This window comes from Dendrobates tinctorius, unplaced genomic scaffold (genome assembly GCF_039654945.1).
Source record: "Dendrobates tinctorius isolate UK_male_01 unplaced genomic scaffold, ASM3965494v1 ptg000057l, whole genome shotgun sequence".
In the NCBI taxonomy this organism is placed as follows: domain Eukaryota; kingdom Metazoa; phylum Chordata; class Amphibia; order Anura; family Dendrobatidae; genus Dendrobates; species Dendrobates tinctorius.
The window spans coordinates 13659449-13676008 of record NW_027361725.1 but is presented as its reverse complement, the minus strand read 5'-3'; positions in this window follow the sequence as shown (position 1 = coordinate 13676008).

Sequence of the window (16560 nt, the reverse complement as noted above, 5' to 3'; positions counted from 1 at the left end):
GCAAAGAGACTGGGATTGTGTCACCCCAGTGGTCGTAACTCGTAATAAATCTGCAGCTGGTGCAGGGATGGAAGGATCCTTTATATCATGTAAGGGAACAGAGGAGGATACAAAAACCATAATAGGATAATTCTTACAGTAAAAGTAGAGAATTGTTCTGTTTGTCTGGGGATAATGTGCATGTATTTCCCGTAAGGCTGTTCCCTGTGAAATTTTAGAAGTGCGATTTTGTTTTTTGACAATGTTTATTCATTTAAGACCGTCAAGAAGCAATACGGAGCTGCCAAATCTCCGAGAAGTTCATTAAAGTTGACATGTTAAGACTTGATTTAGGTTTTCATTTCAATCTGACGACTGTTTGTGGTTGTAGAATTTGTCATTTTCACAGCTGCTAAATTTATCATTACTTGGACTTTGGTAGACTTTGAGATTTCCATGTGGCAGATAGTCACAAATCTCTCAGCTGGAACGTTAAACAGATTCTGCTCCAATTATTAAGGTCACCTAGGAGGAAAAGGAAGATTGTTTTTTTTTTGGTGTGGAGCTCAGAGGTGGTGTGTGTCTTTCTTAGTCTGTGCTGGAAAAACACATTCTGTGCGATATATGAAAGAGAAATCAGCGGAGAATAAGCGGAAAAAGACGAGAATTGAAAAAAGGAGAGAAGACATGAGTAAACAAAACGTGAAAACTGGAAAAACAATAATGTTACATTGTGGTAAGGTTAACAAAATATTGCAAAAATGAGAAGATATTGGTGGGCTGACGCTTCTCCCATAACATCCTTTTACCTCCGTAACATTCTTTTTTTAGGTAAGTATTCGGTTCGGGACTGTGGCTCATTTGTGCCACTGACCCGAACTACCAGTGATCAGGAGCACACTGCCCTCAAGGAGCAGGAAAAGGTGCTGCATGCTAGGAAGAGGAACGGGTGCACTAGGAAGAGGTGTGGTGTGCTAGGAAGAAGTGTGGCATGCTCGGAAGGGGAGTGGCGCACTAGGAAGAGGTGCAGCCTGCCTGGAAGAGGAACGGGTGCACTAGGAAGAGGTGTGGTGCGCTAGGAAGAGGTGCGGCATGCTAGGAAGAGGAACGGGTGCACTAGTAAGAGGTGTGGTGCGCTAGGAAGAAGTGTGGCATGCTAGGAAGAGGAGCGGCGCTCTAGGAAGAGGTGCAGCATGCTAGGAAGAGGAACGGGTGCACTAGGAAGAGGTGTAGCATGCTAGGAAGAGGTGCGGCATGCTAGGAAGAGGAGCGGCGCACTAGGAAGAGGTGCAGCATGCTAGGAAGAGGAACGGGTGCACTAGGAAGAGGTGCGGCGTGCTAGGAAGAGGTGCGGAATGCTAGGAAGAGGAACGGGTGCACTAGGAAGAGGTGTGGTGCGCTAGGAAGAAGTGTGGCATGCTAGGAAGAGGAGTGGCACACTAGGAAGAGGTGCAGCATGCTAGGAAGAGGAACGGGCGCACTTGGAAGAGGTGCGGCGTGCTAGGAAGAGGTGCGGCATGCTAGGAAGAGGAACGGGTGCACTAGGAAGAGGTGTGCGCTAGGAAGAAGTGTGGCATGCTATGAAGAGGAGCGGCGCACAAGGAAGAGGTGCAGCATGCTAGGAAGAGGAACGGGCGCACTAGGAAGAGGTGCGGCGTGCAAGGAAGAGGTGCGGCATGCTAGGAAGAGGTGCAGCATGTTAGGAAGAGGAACGGGTGCACTAGGAAGAGGTGTAGTGTGCTTGGAAGAGGTGCGGCGTGCAAGGAAGAGGTGCGGCATGCTAGGAAGAGGAGCAGCGCACTAAGAAGAGGTGCAGCGTGCTAGGAAGAGGTGCACAACGCTAGGAAGAGTTGTGGTATGCTAGGAAGAGGTGCGACACGCTAGGAAGAGGAGTGGTGCACTAAGAAGAGGTGCAGCATGCTAGGAAGAGGTGCAGCGCACTAGGAAGAGGTGCAGCAAGCTAGGAAGAGGTGCATAATGCTAGGAAGAGGTGCGGTACACTAGGAAGAGGTGGGGCATGCAAGGAAGAAGAGCAGCGCACTAGGAAGAGGAGCAACGTGCTAGGAAGAGGTACACAATGCTAGGAAGAGGTGTGGTACATTAGGAAGAGGTGCGACATGCTAGGAAGAGGTGCAGCGCACTAGGAAGAGGTGCAGCATGCTAGGAAGAGGAACGGGCGCACTTGGAAGAGGTGCGGCGTGCTAGGAAGAGGTGCGGCATGCTAGGAAGAGGGGTGGCGCACTAGGAAGAGGTGCAGCATGCTAGGAAGAGGAACGGGTGCACTAGGAAGAGGTGTGGTGCGCTAGGAAGAAGTGTGGCATGCTTGGAAGAGGAGTGGCGCACTAGGAAAAGGTGCAGCAAGCTAGGAAGAGGAACGGGTGCACTAGGAAGAGGTGTGGTGCGCTAGGAAGAAGTGTGGCATGCTAGGAAGAGGAGTGGTGCACTAGGAAGAGGTGCAGCATGCTAGGAAGAGGAACGGGTGCACTAGGAAGAGGTGTGGTGCGCTAGGAAGAAGTGTGGCATGCTAGGAAGAGGAGCGGCGCACTAGGAAGAGGTGCAGCATGCTAGGAAGAGGAACGGGTGCACTAGGAAGAGATGTAGTGTGCTAGGAAGAGGTGCGGCATGCTAGGAAGAGGAGCAGCATGCTAGGAAGAGGAGCGGCACACTAGGAAGAGGTGCAGCATGCTAGGAAAAGGAACGGGCGCACTAGGAAGAGGTGCGGCATGCAAGGAAGACGTGCGGCATGCTAGGAAGAGGTGCAGCATGTTAGGAAGAGGAACAGGTGCACTAGGAAGAGGTGTAGTGTGCTAGGAAGAGGTGCGGCATGCTAGGTAGAGGAGCAGCGCACTAAGAAGAGGTGCAGCATGCTAGGAAGAGGCGCGGCAAGCTAGAAAGAGGTACAGCACACAGGAAGAGGTGCAGCGTGCTAGGAAGAGGTGCACAACGCTAGGAAGAGTTGTGGTATGCTAGGAAGAGGTGCGACACGCTAGGAAGAGGAGTGGCGCACTAAGAAGAGGTGCAGCATGCTAGGAAGAGATGCAGCGCACTAGGAAGAGGTGCAGCAAGCTAGGAAGAGGTGGATAATGCTAGGAAGAGGTGCGGTACACTAGGAAGAGGTGGGGCATGCAAGGAAGAGGAGCAGCGCACTAGGAAGAGGAGCAACGTGCTAGGAAGAGATACACAATGCTAGGAAGAGGTGTGGTACATTAGGAAGAGGTGCGACATGCTAGGAAGAGGTGCAGCGCACAAGGAAGAGGTGCAGCATGCTAGGAAGAGGTGCAGCGCACTAGGAAGAGGTGCCGCATGTTAGGAAGAGGTGCATAATGCTAGGAAGAGGTGTAGTATGCTAGGAAGAGGTGCGACATGCTAGGAAGAGGAGTGGCGCACTTAGAAGAGGTGCAGCATACTAGGAAGAGTTGCGGCGTGCTAGGAAGAGGTGCAGCGCACTAGGAAGAGGTGCAGCGTGCTAGGAAGAGGTACAGCACACTAGGAAGAGTTGCGGCGCACTTGGAAGAGGTGCAGCATGCTAGGAAAAGGTGCAGCACACTAGGAAGAGGTGCAGCGTTCTAGGAAAAGGTACAGGGTGCTAGGAAGAGGTGCAGTGCTCTAGGAAAAAGTTGCAGTGCACTCCTGAAGAAAAATTATTTTGGCCAGAAATGCTTCCATTGACACAGTCATATGAGGACTTGTTTTTTGCAGGATGAATTGTAGTTTGGAAGGACACCATTCATTTTAGATTATATAATGTTTGGAAAAATGGGGAAAAAAATCCAAGTGCGGTCGAGCGATAAAAAGTTAGTAAGAAAAAATTGGTTAGTGTTGTCATTTTTTGAAGACTTGATTTTTGGGTGGCAAGATGACATTTTTACTGATACCATACAATGTTTTATTGGCGTCTATTTGTGGGGTGCAGGGAGGCGCACAAAAACTGGCAATACTGGCCTTTTTATTTTTTGCTTTAGGACTTTTATCATACAGATTAAAATTTAGCAGTTTGTTATTTGAACTTTTAGTTTATTTTTTTAGATGTTATTTTATTGGGGAAAAGTGGATTGTTTTTTTAAGTTTTTTTATTTTTATTTTTTTTTATTTTTGTGTGTTTTATTTTGTCTACTTAAGGAGACTCTGATCACTTGTTCTCTATAATTCAATACAACTATATTAAACTATGTAGGTAAAGTCTCCAATGAAGCCCAGTCTATGGTTGAGCTTCCCAGAAGTACCAACACGGCAGCAATGAGGGCCTTCAGTGGTCCCTTGGGTGCCATGCAGCTCATCAGTAACCCGAGATCGGGGGGATGGTGATAATTGCCTGGTGTGGCCCCCGCCCAGGATTGCTTGCACTAAATGCAAAGGTTAGAGAATGACAGGAGCATTTAAGGGGTCAACAGAAGCGATTAGAGTTTACCTCCAATCACTGCTGTTACATGAAGATGATGTATAACTCAGTCAGGCTCTGTCAGTTATGGAGAAGGTTCAGCTCTTGAGGGCATTCTGTACACTAGCACCCGAAAGATGGCATGCATATACTTCACATGTCGGGAAAGGCTATAATGGAAAGAATGATTTAGCTTTTTTTAGCTAGTGGTTACCTTTAGTTATTAACATTTCTCTTTTCAATTGAACTTGTAAGTGCTGCTCTGAAGCTGGACGGATGACTGTCAGGGCCGGACTGAGATCAAAAAGCAGCCCTGGCACAAAAACATATTCACCAGCCCACATACAATGAATGTCCTCACCCAAAATCGTAGAACACTGGCAGGTTGTGCCAACTTTTGCTTTAACTCACACACACACGTATCGCAAAGCTCACACAAGTAGCTCACACACACACACAGCTCACACGTATCACACACACAGTTCACACGTATCACACACACAGCTCCCACGTATCACACATGCTGTATCACAGCTCACACAAGTAGCTCACACAGCTAACGCTCACACACACGTATCACACAGCTCACACACACACAAATAACACACACGTATCCCACAGCTCACACACACAGTTCACACACAGCTCACGCTCACACACAGCTCACATGTATCACACAGCTAACACACAGCTAACAATCACACACACAGCTCACGCTCACACACACAGCTCACACGTATCACACACGCATGTATCACACAGCTAACACACAGCTAACAATCACACACACAGCTCACGCTCACACACACAGCTCACACGTATCACACACGCATGTATCACACAGCTAACACACAGCTCACAATCACACACACAGCTCACACACAGCTCACGCTCACCGGCCACAAAGACTACCTCAATGTGACCCCCATTGGACACGGACAGGCTCTGCGGGAGGGAGACCCGGTCTCCTATTACAACGAATACTGCCCCTGTGGCTGCTATACGGTAGCGGTCATCACCTACCCTGAGGGGTATGAGCCTCCATAGAAAAAGACAAGGACTCCTGGGTCTCGGGCATCAGGGACATTCAAGGCCCAGAGGTATTTTTAGCATCCCAGGGACTTCACGTCTGTGGCGTTCCCTGCTAATTGGCGAAACATCGGCCGCCAGGATGTGGTCCGGAGTATCCTGCTAAATGGACTGCCGGGGAATGTCGTGCGCCGTTGCACGACCTGGGGACAGTTCGAAGTCCTCAATTGGGTAATAAGTGCCCACTCTTGGTGTTGTGAGGATGCATACGGGGGGAGTTCTCTCCTCAAAGGAAGGGGGAGCACTAGTGTCCTTGTTTGTTAAAAATTTAAAGATCTTATGCTTTATTTAAAAAAAAAAAAAATGCGTTGCATAATGATACTGGTAGATATAAGTAACAAAACTAGTGAGTAATTTAAGCATAGTATGGTACTTAATGTAGAATGCTGCAAAGAAGAGGGTAAATGTTGTACCCAACAAAAAGTAATGTATGTCGAAGCTATGTGTAATATGTATAGTGAGTTAGAAATGTTATTTGAAAAATGAAAATGTGTATTCAGCAGGTCTCGGGTACAGGGAATGGGCCCACCCTGACTGTGTTAAGTTGAAAGGACGACAGGACCAAGAAGGCAAAATGGACCGGGTGCCTGAGTAAGAGAAGTCTGTGTGACACAGGAGTTTGTGTGACACAGAGAGGTCTGTGGGACCGGGAGACTGTGTGACGCAGAGAAGTCTGTGTGTCACAGGAAGGTTTGTGTGACACAGGAGTCTGTGTGATGCAGAGAGGTATGTGTTACCCAGGTGATGACCATGTCAGTACCAGATACTGACACCTCTTTCATCCCCGTGATGCAATTGTCAAGGACGACAATGGTCAAAGGAAGGGAGAATGTGGGGAGGTTGAGCTGGGTACGGTTCTGTCTGTAATGGAGACAGAGAGATTGACAGAAGGTGTCATGTGGCAGACTGCCCATCAGAGGTCACTAGAGAGCACCGATGGCAGAGATTATGTAACTGTCATTTGAGTGTTACATAACTGCCAGAGGTCAAGGTTACTCTGATTGGGCAGAGGTGACTGTCAGGTGACAGAGGGTGGGGCTACCTGGTCTGTCTGAATAAATACTGAGGTAAGCTTCCAGAAGCTTCAGTCAGCCAGGGAGCTCACAGGTTAGGAGAGTCTGTCACACAAAGGAGACCCTTCAGAGACTTTGGACAGTGGAAGCGGTCACGGAGGGTGACCCTATAGGACATTGGTCACAGGCAGAGACGGCCTGTGAGGACCTGGATTATTGGTGGACTTTGTAAGGTGAAACGCCGTGGTGGATTGGCCTAGGGTAGCCACGGCGGATAGAGCCATGAAGTACGCCTGACGGAAAAAAGTGTACAAGTGAAGGTACCCGGGCCTGTCTGCAGGAGGATAACAGTGTGAAACATCTGTCGTGTTCTGTTCTGGTCGCCGTGAGGGCGGCCAATAAAAGCAAACCTGTTGAATACAATTCCTGCCTCTGTCTCGTGCCTTGTCGACATCAAGAAGTGGGTCACCCCCATTCCTGTGAGTACAGCACACCTCCGCCGTCTACCAGCCACATCTCCTAAGTACCCACAGCATGCTACCCTCTGCCCCAGCCTGCCAGCCGGACCCCTATAAGAGCGCGACGTCATCTGCGGTGTTTCGCGCAAAGCATTACTGGGACCGGAAGATGCTGGGCACGTGGAGTGGAGATTGGGGGCCGTCGGAAGGTAAGTATATAACTATTTTTTAATTTAACAGAGACTCTAGAATACCCGATGCGATAGAATCGGGCCACCATCTAGTGAAACCATAAGTATGCTCCAATAAATAGAACCTGCGCTCATACATGAACAGTCAAAATTGGGCCTCCCCAAGATTGGAAAAGTGGCAAATAAACAGGGGATAACCAGTTAACCCTATAAAGCCTAGTAAGGTAGCCACTGGAGGAAAAAAAAAGAGAAAGGGAAGATGCAACAATAGAGTATAACAACTGGCCACAAATAAAAAATGTATATTTTTTTTTGGCTAATATCCTAATATGCAGTATCACTCAGATATATCCGAATGTGTGTGAGTATAGGCTGAGGGTATCAGAAGTTACCACAGGAGCAGTCAGGTCAGGTTGTCAAGGGATAGTCATGATAGAAAGGCAAGGTCCCGGGACCATAGTCATGTGGGAGACCCCACGCGTATCGCTGCTGCCGCAGCTTCGTCAAGGAAAGTGTGTCAGCGTGAGTGCAATCCATCCTTAAATACAAAGATTCCCCAGGTGGAATTGCTTCCTGGTGTGTGGGAGGAGATGAAGAGCAGCGTCACAGCAAAGATAAGACATGCGCAAAAACGCTGTATGCAAACGCTGAAAGGTGAAGTCATTGTACACAAGTGCCTGTGAGCGTGTAGCAGGAAGTGGAGCAAGTCAGCTGATCACATCGTCACAGCTGAACGGGCGCATGTACAGAAGCGACAAGTGCTCGCAGGCAATAACAACACAAGTCAGCATCAGCTCAAACAACTGAAACTGACATGATAAATGAACACAGCACGTCAGCAATAAGAGCGCTGGTATAACTACAAGAAATGCAGGCTCGGTATGTCATATAGCTAATGCCTGTAAAGAAGGCGCTCAGCTGAAAACCCCCCACACAACCATGGGTCTAATGTAATTATTATTATTATTTATTGTTATAGCGCCATTTATTCCATGGCGCTTTACATGTGTAATGAGGTCTTGATCAGTTAAAGGGACATGAATCAAGAAGTTGGAGCTACAGACATAGCCCTAAATAAACGCATAACCAAAAATATATATGGTGTATATCAAACAGAAAAATAAAAAATAATAATAGATTGTGTAGAAAAGAATGGATAAAAATCCACAGAATTGGTACATGACAACCGAAAGGACAAAAGCAAGGATGGATACATATAGCTGTATAATTTATGGATTAAACATAGAGTGTACCCAAACATATACAAAGGTTAGGGTCATTTAAGATATTAATTGAATCCTTAGATCAAGTCGCTGACACTGAAGGGCAAAAAAGCAAATTGAATAAGATGAATATGGGACCAAAGGTACATGGTACATCCCATGTACAATGAAAATCCACTCTGGTCGCAAAGTATAATCTTCTCAGCCATAATTATGAAGGGATCAGGGAAAAAAAAACATATAAAGACTGATCCCAAAGAATATATATATTATTTAGAGTCCAGATCCTATGGAAATTCATCCCAAAAAGCCAGTATAAAGTAGTTCTTCCTTGAGACCCAAAGGGGAAATGCTTTGCTAGTTGTAAATCCAGCGTGCTTCAACCTGGAGTAGACGTTTATGAAGGTTTTCTCCTCTCCCATTTCCAATGAGTTTCTGCAAACCAAAAAATCGGATGTTATTAGTGCTGCCACCATGTTGGTTCAAAAAGTGGGATGCCACTGGGGTAAGTGCCTTACCCTTCTTTAGGTCAGAGGCCGTCAAATGTATGGTCGAAAGGTGTTTTTGTGCTCTTTTCCTTAATTCCTGAGAAGTTTGGCCCACATAAACCCTATGACATGGGCAGATAATTGCATAGATAACATTTTTAGTTTTGCAATTAATGTAAGATCTTAATGTATATGATTTGGTGTCAAGTGGGTTAATGAAAAGATCTTTAGTGTTGGTCATAAAGGGGCAAGCACTATATTCCCCACACGAAAATGACCCCCTGAGACATATACCACGGTTCAATTGCGTGGTAGGCCGCACAAAGTGACTATTAGTCAACATATCCCTCAAATTGGGTGCCTGTCTCGCTGTCATCTTAGGTTGCGAACTGATAAGAGATGACGTTTGGGTGTCCATAGTGAGGATATCCCAATGGTTTTTGAGGATTTTTCTCACCTGGTCCCAGCTATTATTATAATTAGTAATAAATGTAATCTAGGAGTCATGTTGGTGTTGACGATGGGTAAGTAGGGTGTCCTGGCTGTGTCCTCTTGCTCCCTGGTAAGCAGCTGAAATTACCTTTCTAGGGTAACCCCAATGAAAGTCTTGATTGGTTGTTGGAGTCATGATCTAGAGTACAATTGCGTCGGATTCTGATAAATTGCCCCACTGGAATGCCCTTCTTAGTATGGGGGGATGGAATCTATCATATCTTAAAAGACTGTTGGTTGCCATTGGCTTCCGAAAAAGATACGGGACAAGTTTTTTCTCTCTCGGACATTGATTCTCAAATCCAAAAATGTTGCTGAAGTGGAGGAGAGAGAGTGCGTCAAAAAAATGTTGTGGCAATTATTGTTAAGTTCTTGGAGGAACAGATGATAATCAGACTGTCCAAACAAAAAGCACGTCATCAATAAAGCAAAACCAATGTCTGACATGCTCTTTAAAGTGACACGAACGATAGACAACTGTTTCCTCCCACCAGCCCAAAAAAAGTTGGCAAAAGCTGGTGCACAATGAGCCCCTATAGCAACTCCAGACACTTGGCGAAAAAATGACCAATCAAAAATAAAGCAATTGTGTTGTAAAATAAATTGCAAACGGTCAATTAAAATGATTCATGTAGTCTATCTGCATTCACCTGTTCATTCAAGAAGTTAGATACCGCATGGATACCATCCCCTTGGCTGATATTCGAATACAGGGACTCCAGGTCACATGTAATGTGGCGCCCCCAGGAGTATGGTCGCCACAGTGGCATTACCTTCCTCCAAGGGAGTGTGATGTCATGATTGGAAGCAATGAAGGATCTCGCTATCAGGTAAATCAACACACAGTACGGTTCCCCCTCCAGGCCAGCAGAGGGAACTCTGAACCAAAACTGGGGGAGGAGGTGCTCTCTGGGGGCCAGGAAGGGGAAGTTTAGGCAGTTCGTGTGAGGAGGGCGAAGTGTGTGGACGAGAGGAGAAGAGCTGGAGGATTGAGCAGAGTTCAGGCTCACTTCTAGTGTGGCGAATGGTTCCGGATTCCGGTATCCGAGGTTGTATGGATACTGATGTTCCTGCAGCAGAAACCGGAGGAATAGGAAGCTGAAAATGCTCTGTTCCCACATAAGACTCGGAGGCACAACAGCAACGTGTGAGCCAGAAGAAGGAAGCTACAGCTGTCTGCCATATGAAGGGGTTCTAAAAGAGAGCAAGCAAGGGGAACTTCAGTGTAACTCAGTCCTGCAAGTAACTCAGATAAGCGCTAGAAAGGAGACTACACAACCCATCTGCATAGAGAGATTCCTGAGTTGCTTCCAGGCTGGCCAACTCCTGTTCCATCTGTAATCTGGATCCTGGACTGCACTTACAAAGCAAAGTAAAGGTAAAGGAAACTGCACCCTGTTGTGTCATTGCCTTCTTCCTGCAACTCCTTCAGCACTGCTACATCTCTGTGCCTAACACTGCACCCTCTTCCTCAACACCTATTCTCACTGCCCTGGGACTACAGCTCTACTTGTGGGGAGCTATTACATCTTGCTGCCTTATAACATCTGTCCCAGAGGATCTGACTGCAGCGTTGGCTTATCCCCTTCATTGCCGAGCACCACAGGTGGCGTCACGTATCATCCACTTATAAACTTTAACCAGCCACGCTTAACCCCTTTTACATGGACGCCCAGGGCCACGGACTGGGTCACCGCTACTGTGACACTTCCCTCTGAGATACCGGCCCAGTACCGAGTACCCCACTGCCCTGGCGGGCGATCCATGTAACAAGAAGAGTGGAGTCTTCCATTACGACCTTCCGACAGTTCTGTATGAAATGGGAAGAATCTTTAATGTATGACGGTAAGGATGAAGCAAGTGGTTGCAAAAAAAGATCGACATACATGTTAGCTTTTTCGCACAAACTTCCAATGCTGGAAACTATTGGACAGCCAGGAGGTGTTGAGAGGCTCTTGTGTACTTTCGGCAACAAGTAAAAAGTTGATGTTACTGGGAATTCAACTCATAAGAATTTCTTAAAACTAGGGCTAATGACTACATGACTGAGTGCTCAACATAAAAGTACATGAAATTTATCAGCAAAGATGGTAGTGGGGTCAGAAGTAGTGTTGAGCATTCTGATACCGCAAGTATCGGGTATCGGCCGATATTCACGGTTTCAGAATTCCGATACTTAGTTCCGATACTTTTAGCATATCGAATACCAGAATCGGAAGTTCTCATAATGCTATGAGCCAGTTTGATTTGATTCAGCCAATGACAATCCTCAGAAGTGTGGGCACATCCTGTTAGGCATGTAGGCATGTTAACTAATGGCATGGCTGTGATTGGCTGCTGAAATGATGTCATGATGCACTATAAAAGCCGCCGCCACCGCCATTTCTGGTTCATTCTGCTGTGAATTCAGTTAGGGACAGGGTGCTGTTCAAGACTGTGAGGGACAGTTAGAGATGACGATTTTCCAAATCATACTGTGCTTTACCCAGGCTACATAATCAACCAGTGTAGCTTTCTTTTGCCTTTCAGCAGTGTTCACAGCTGTCTGCAAGGTCTGTGTGAGTGCAGCTCACGCTGTGTAGTGTGTCCTGCTGCCCCGTCTGGTTGTTGGCCGCTCAGCGTGTGTCACAGCCTCATACATATTTTTGTTTTTTTGCTGCTCATTTTTCATTCTCCTATTAGTGTGCATCCATCCGTATCATCTACATTGGTTGGTTGCAAACACTATAGGAGTAGACAGCGGAGCCTCTCTGCAGCCTTTCAGTGCTAGTGCCCAGTTTGTTGCACTGTTCATGGCTGTCTGAGAGGTCTCTGTGTGTGAGTCCAGCTCACGCTATTGTGTGTCCTGCAGCTACGTCTGGTTGTAGGCCGCTCAACGTGCATCACTGCCTCATACATATTTTTGTTTTATTGCAGCTCATTTTTCATTCTCCTATTAGTGTGCATCCATCCATATCCGTCTACATTGGTTGGTTGCAAACACTATATAGGAGTAGATAGAGGAGCCTTTTTTTCTGGCTTGTGCCCTTCAGCCGCTGCCAGATTAGTATTACTCTATTTTTTGGAGTCTCATCTTCCTGCATTGTAATAGCTCCAAAAAGTTTGTGATACTATCGCTTTCAAATCTTTGGTCAAATCCTTTTTGTTTTTTTGAAAAAAACAAAACAAAATAAAGTTCACCAAACACTCCATTTGACAGTTGTGTAGGCCACATTAGCTCATATTAAAGTGTAGTCAACACACACACTTTATAAAATTAGTGTTTCTTATACCTGTTAGCAGCTGTTCAGGAATAAGCACACTAAAAGCCCCCCTTTGTACTTTTATGCCTTTCTTTATCCGTCTACCAAGATGAAGAAGGCAGGGAGTAAGGCACGTGGGCGTGGGCGTGGAGTTTCAGCAGGGAGAGGACGTGGGGATTCTGCAGGGAGAGGACGTGGGGATTCTGTGCCTGCTGCGGGCACCAGTGAGTCAGCATCCCCCAGTTTTAGCAGGCAACAGTCCTTTATGTGCAGCTTTGTTGGACCTCGCCGTACCCCACTGCTGCGGGAGGAACAAATTGAAGCCATTGTCGGATGGATGGCAGCTAACGCATTGACTTCAATGACTTCCACGTCCTCTCAGGGCCAGAGCACTGAAGAGCAACCATCTGTCTCTTCATCACCTGCCAAAGTGCCAAGGCAGTCAGAGAGCCCTGGACAGGAGCCATCACAGTCTCTACTTCTGTTCTCTGAATCTGTTGGCTTGGAAAGAAGGGGCCAGCCAAGCAGCATTCAAGAATGTGAAGAAGAGGGAGTATGCAGTGATGCACAACTGCTTTGTCCCTCTGAATCTGAAGAGGCGGGTGGGCCAGTGCCTATGGTCAGCACACCTCAGTACGCATCAGATGATGACGAGACTCAGGTGCCACTTTCTGGTGCGTACGGTGCTGGCAAGACTACCCAGGAGAAGCAGGTGTTTGAAGAGGGGAGTGTAGATGATGAGGTGCTTGACCCATCATGGTGTGAGGAACAGGAAGGTGGTGGGAGCAGCTCTGAGGAAGAGATTCCCGAACGGCCAAAACAGGAGGGAGAGGGAAGGGGCAGACTTGGTTGCCTGTAGCCTCCACTTCGGCACCCGTTAGGAGCATTCCTCTTCCAAAAGCCAAAACGGGTGCTCCCAAGACTGGCAGTGCGTGGTCATTTTTTGGCACAGTTGCAGATGACATTTGCTTTGTCAAATGCAAGCTGTGTCAGCCGAAAGTCAAAAGAGGGAAAAATGTCAGCACAAATATGTGGAAACATGTGCGGACCAAGCACGTGGTGGAGTTACAGAGACACACTGAAGACGTAGGCCAACCCACAGCACCACCTACCACCTCTTCAGCTCGTGTTGTAGCTTCTTCCTCCAGCTCACACACAGCTGGTTCGGCTTCCTCACAGGATCGCCATGGAAGAACCTCTGGCACTGTTGTCCAGAGACCCAGTGACATTCCACACACAGCACCACGTTCCCGTTTATCCTCACACTCCCAGGCCACTCTACAGCCATCGGTAGCACAGGCATGGGAGAAAAGGCAGCCATACTCGGCAAACCATCCCCGAGCACAGGCTCTGAATGCTGGCATTGCCAAATTACTGGCCCTTGAAATGCTCTCATTCAGGTTGGTGGAGACTGACACCTTCCGGAACTTCATGGCATTGGCAGTCCCACAATACACTGTGCCCAGTCGCTTTTATTTCAGCAGGCAAGCCGTCCCTGCCCTGCAAAAGCATGTGGAGGGAAAAACTAAACATGCGCTACTAAACGCCGTCAGTAGCAAGGTCCACCTGACCACCGATGCGTGGACCAGTTACCATGGACAGGGACGATACCTTTCCCTCACTGCCCATTGGGACAATGTTGTGGAGCCGGGTACAGATCTTGAGAGTGGCGCTGTACGTGTTCTGCCAACTCCAAGGATTGCAGGAATCCAGTCTGTACACATCGACTCCTCCTCATACTCCAGTTCCTCAGAATCATTTCTGCAGGAGCCTGTTACGACCGATATGAGCACAGCCGTGGCCAAACGTCAACAGACTGTACTGAAATTAATTTCTTTGGGGAATCGAAGCCACACAGCGCAGGAGCTCTGGAATGCCATCAAGCAGAAGAGCGACGAGTGGTTTCTGCCAGCGAATCTCCAGCCAGGCTTGGTAGTGAGTGACAATGGCCGAAATCTGGTGACAGCTCTGGGCCTAGGCAACCTCACTCACATCCCATGTCTGGCACATGTGCTGAACTTGGTCGTGCAGAGCTTTCCGAGGGACTAGCCGGATCTTGATGCACTGCTGCACAAGGTCCGCATAGAGTGCGCTCACTTGCGGCATTCCAGCGCGGCAAGATCGCGCATTGCAGCTCTGCAGAGCCGATTACGCCTTCCGATTACTAGTAGTGGGAATGTGGACAGAGCAGGACACATTGCCGGGCTCACATCAGGGGATCAACTGACGTGACTGAGCCCCAGTAACACAGGAACAATTGTGGATTGTGCAGACGCCACTTCAGAGCAGCATCTGGCGGGGTTGGAGGCCAGGGGAAATACTAGAGACAGTGGAGCAAGAGGCCTAAGTGGAGCACGGTTACATTCAGTAGTAGTCTACAACCTATATAAAACTTGCTGCAATTAGGCCTCAGCCTGCTGCATGATTGATCCTGGGCTTCAACACAGCCAGTTGTCGCTCGGAAGTGCTGTCCGCACAGAGAAAAACACAAGCTCCTGTGTTAGTGGGGTTCAGTAATGTCAGCTGCTCCCCTGCTGTGTGGACGGCAAAGTCTCCTGCTGCATCCACATTCAAACTACATCCGATTTTCTACTTGCTCAAATGTAGGCCTCAGCCTGCCGCATGATTGATCCTGGGCTTCAACACAGCCAGTTGTCGCTCAGAAGTGCTGTCCGCACAGAGAAAAACACCAGCTCCTGTGTTAGCGGGGTTCTGTAATGCCAGCTGCTCCCCTGCTGTGTGGACGGCAATATCTCCTGCTGCTTCCACATTCACACTACTACTGATTTCAAACTTGCTCCAATTAGGCCTCTGGCTCCACTCTGTCTCTAATATTTCCCCTGGCCTCCAACCCCGCCAGTTGCTGCTCAGAAGTGTGTTACTGGGGTTCAGTGACGTCAGCTGAACCCCTGATGTGTGTCCGGCAATGTCTCCTGCTCTGTCCACATTCCCACTACTATTAGTGGGAATGTGGGCAGAGCAGGAGACATTTCCGGACACACATTAGGGGAACAGCTGATGTTACTGAACCCCAGTAACATAGGAACAAGTGTTGATTGTGCAGACGCCACTTCTGAGCAGCAACTGGCGGGGTTGGAGGCCAGAGGAAATACTAGAGACAGAGTGGAGCCAGAGGCCTAGTTGGAGCACGTTTGAAATCATTAGTAGTCTACAACAAATATTAAACTTGATGAAATTAGGCCTCAGCCTACACCCTGATTGACCCTGGGCTCCAACATCGCCAGTTGCTGCTCAGAAGTGTCTTTGGCACGGGTACTCCCTCCTGCCCATCTTGGTTCCAGCATGCCTGCTGTTTCCGGGTAGTGTCAACGTCACTTTGCCACCAATACGTTGTCCTGTCGTGTTGCGGTCGGGTTAGCCAAGCCTATGGTGCCTGCAGTTTAGGTGCTTCCTATGTGGGCTGCGGGTTCTGGTAATAAAGGCTGGTTCTGTAGTGCCAATAGGACAAGCACCCCTGTAGGAATGTGGGTTTCGGTAACTGCGGCCGGTTCGCGGCCTTGCCACTTTGTTTTTCATGGGTACCTTCTGCTACCCATCCGGGTTCCAGCACCGTCAGCTGGTTCTCGGCAGTGCCTTTGGCCGAGGTGCCTCCTTCTCGGTATCCGAGTTCCAGCAACGTCTGCTGGTCCTTGGTAGTGCTTTCTAGCACAGGTACCTCCTGCTTAGTAACCGTGTTCCAGCACTGTTAGCTGGTCCACGTTTGTGCCATTGGTTCTTGTTCCTTCTGCTGCCCCTCTGGTTTCCAGCACCGTAAGCTGGTCCTCGCTAGTTCCATTTGCTCTTGCAGCTTCTGCTACCCATCCGGGTTCCAGCACCGTCAGCTGGTTCTCGGCAGTGCCTTTGGCCTAGGTGCCTCCTTCTCGGTATCCGAGTTCCAGCAACGTCTGCTGGTCCTTGGTAGTGCTTTCTAGCACAGGTACCTCCTGCTTAGTAACCGTGTTCCAGCACCGTTAGCTGGTCCACGTTTGTGCCATTGGCTCTTGTTC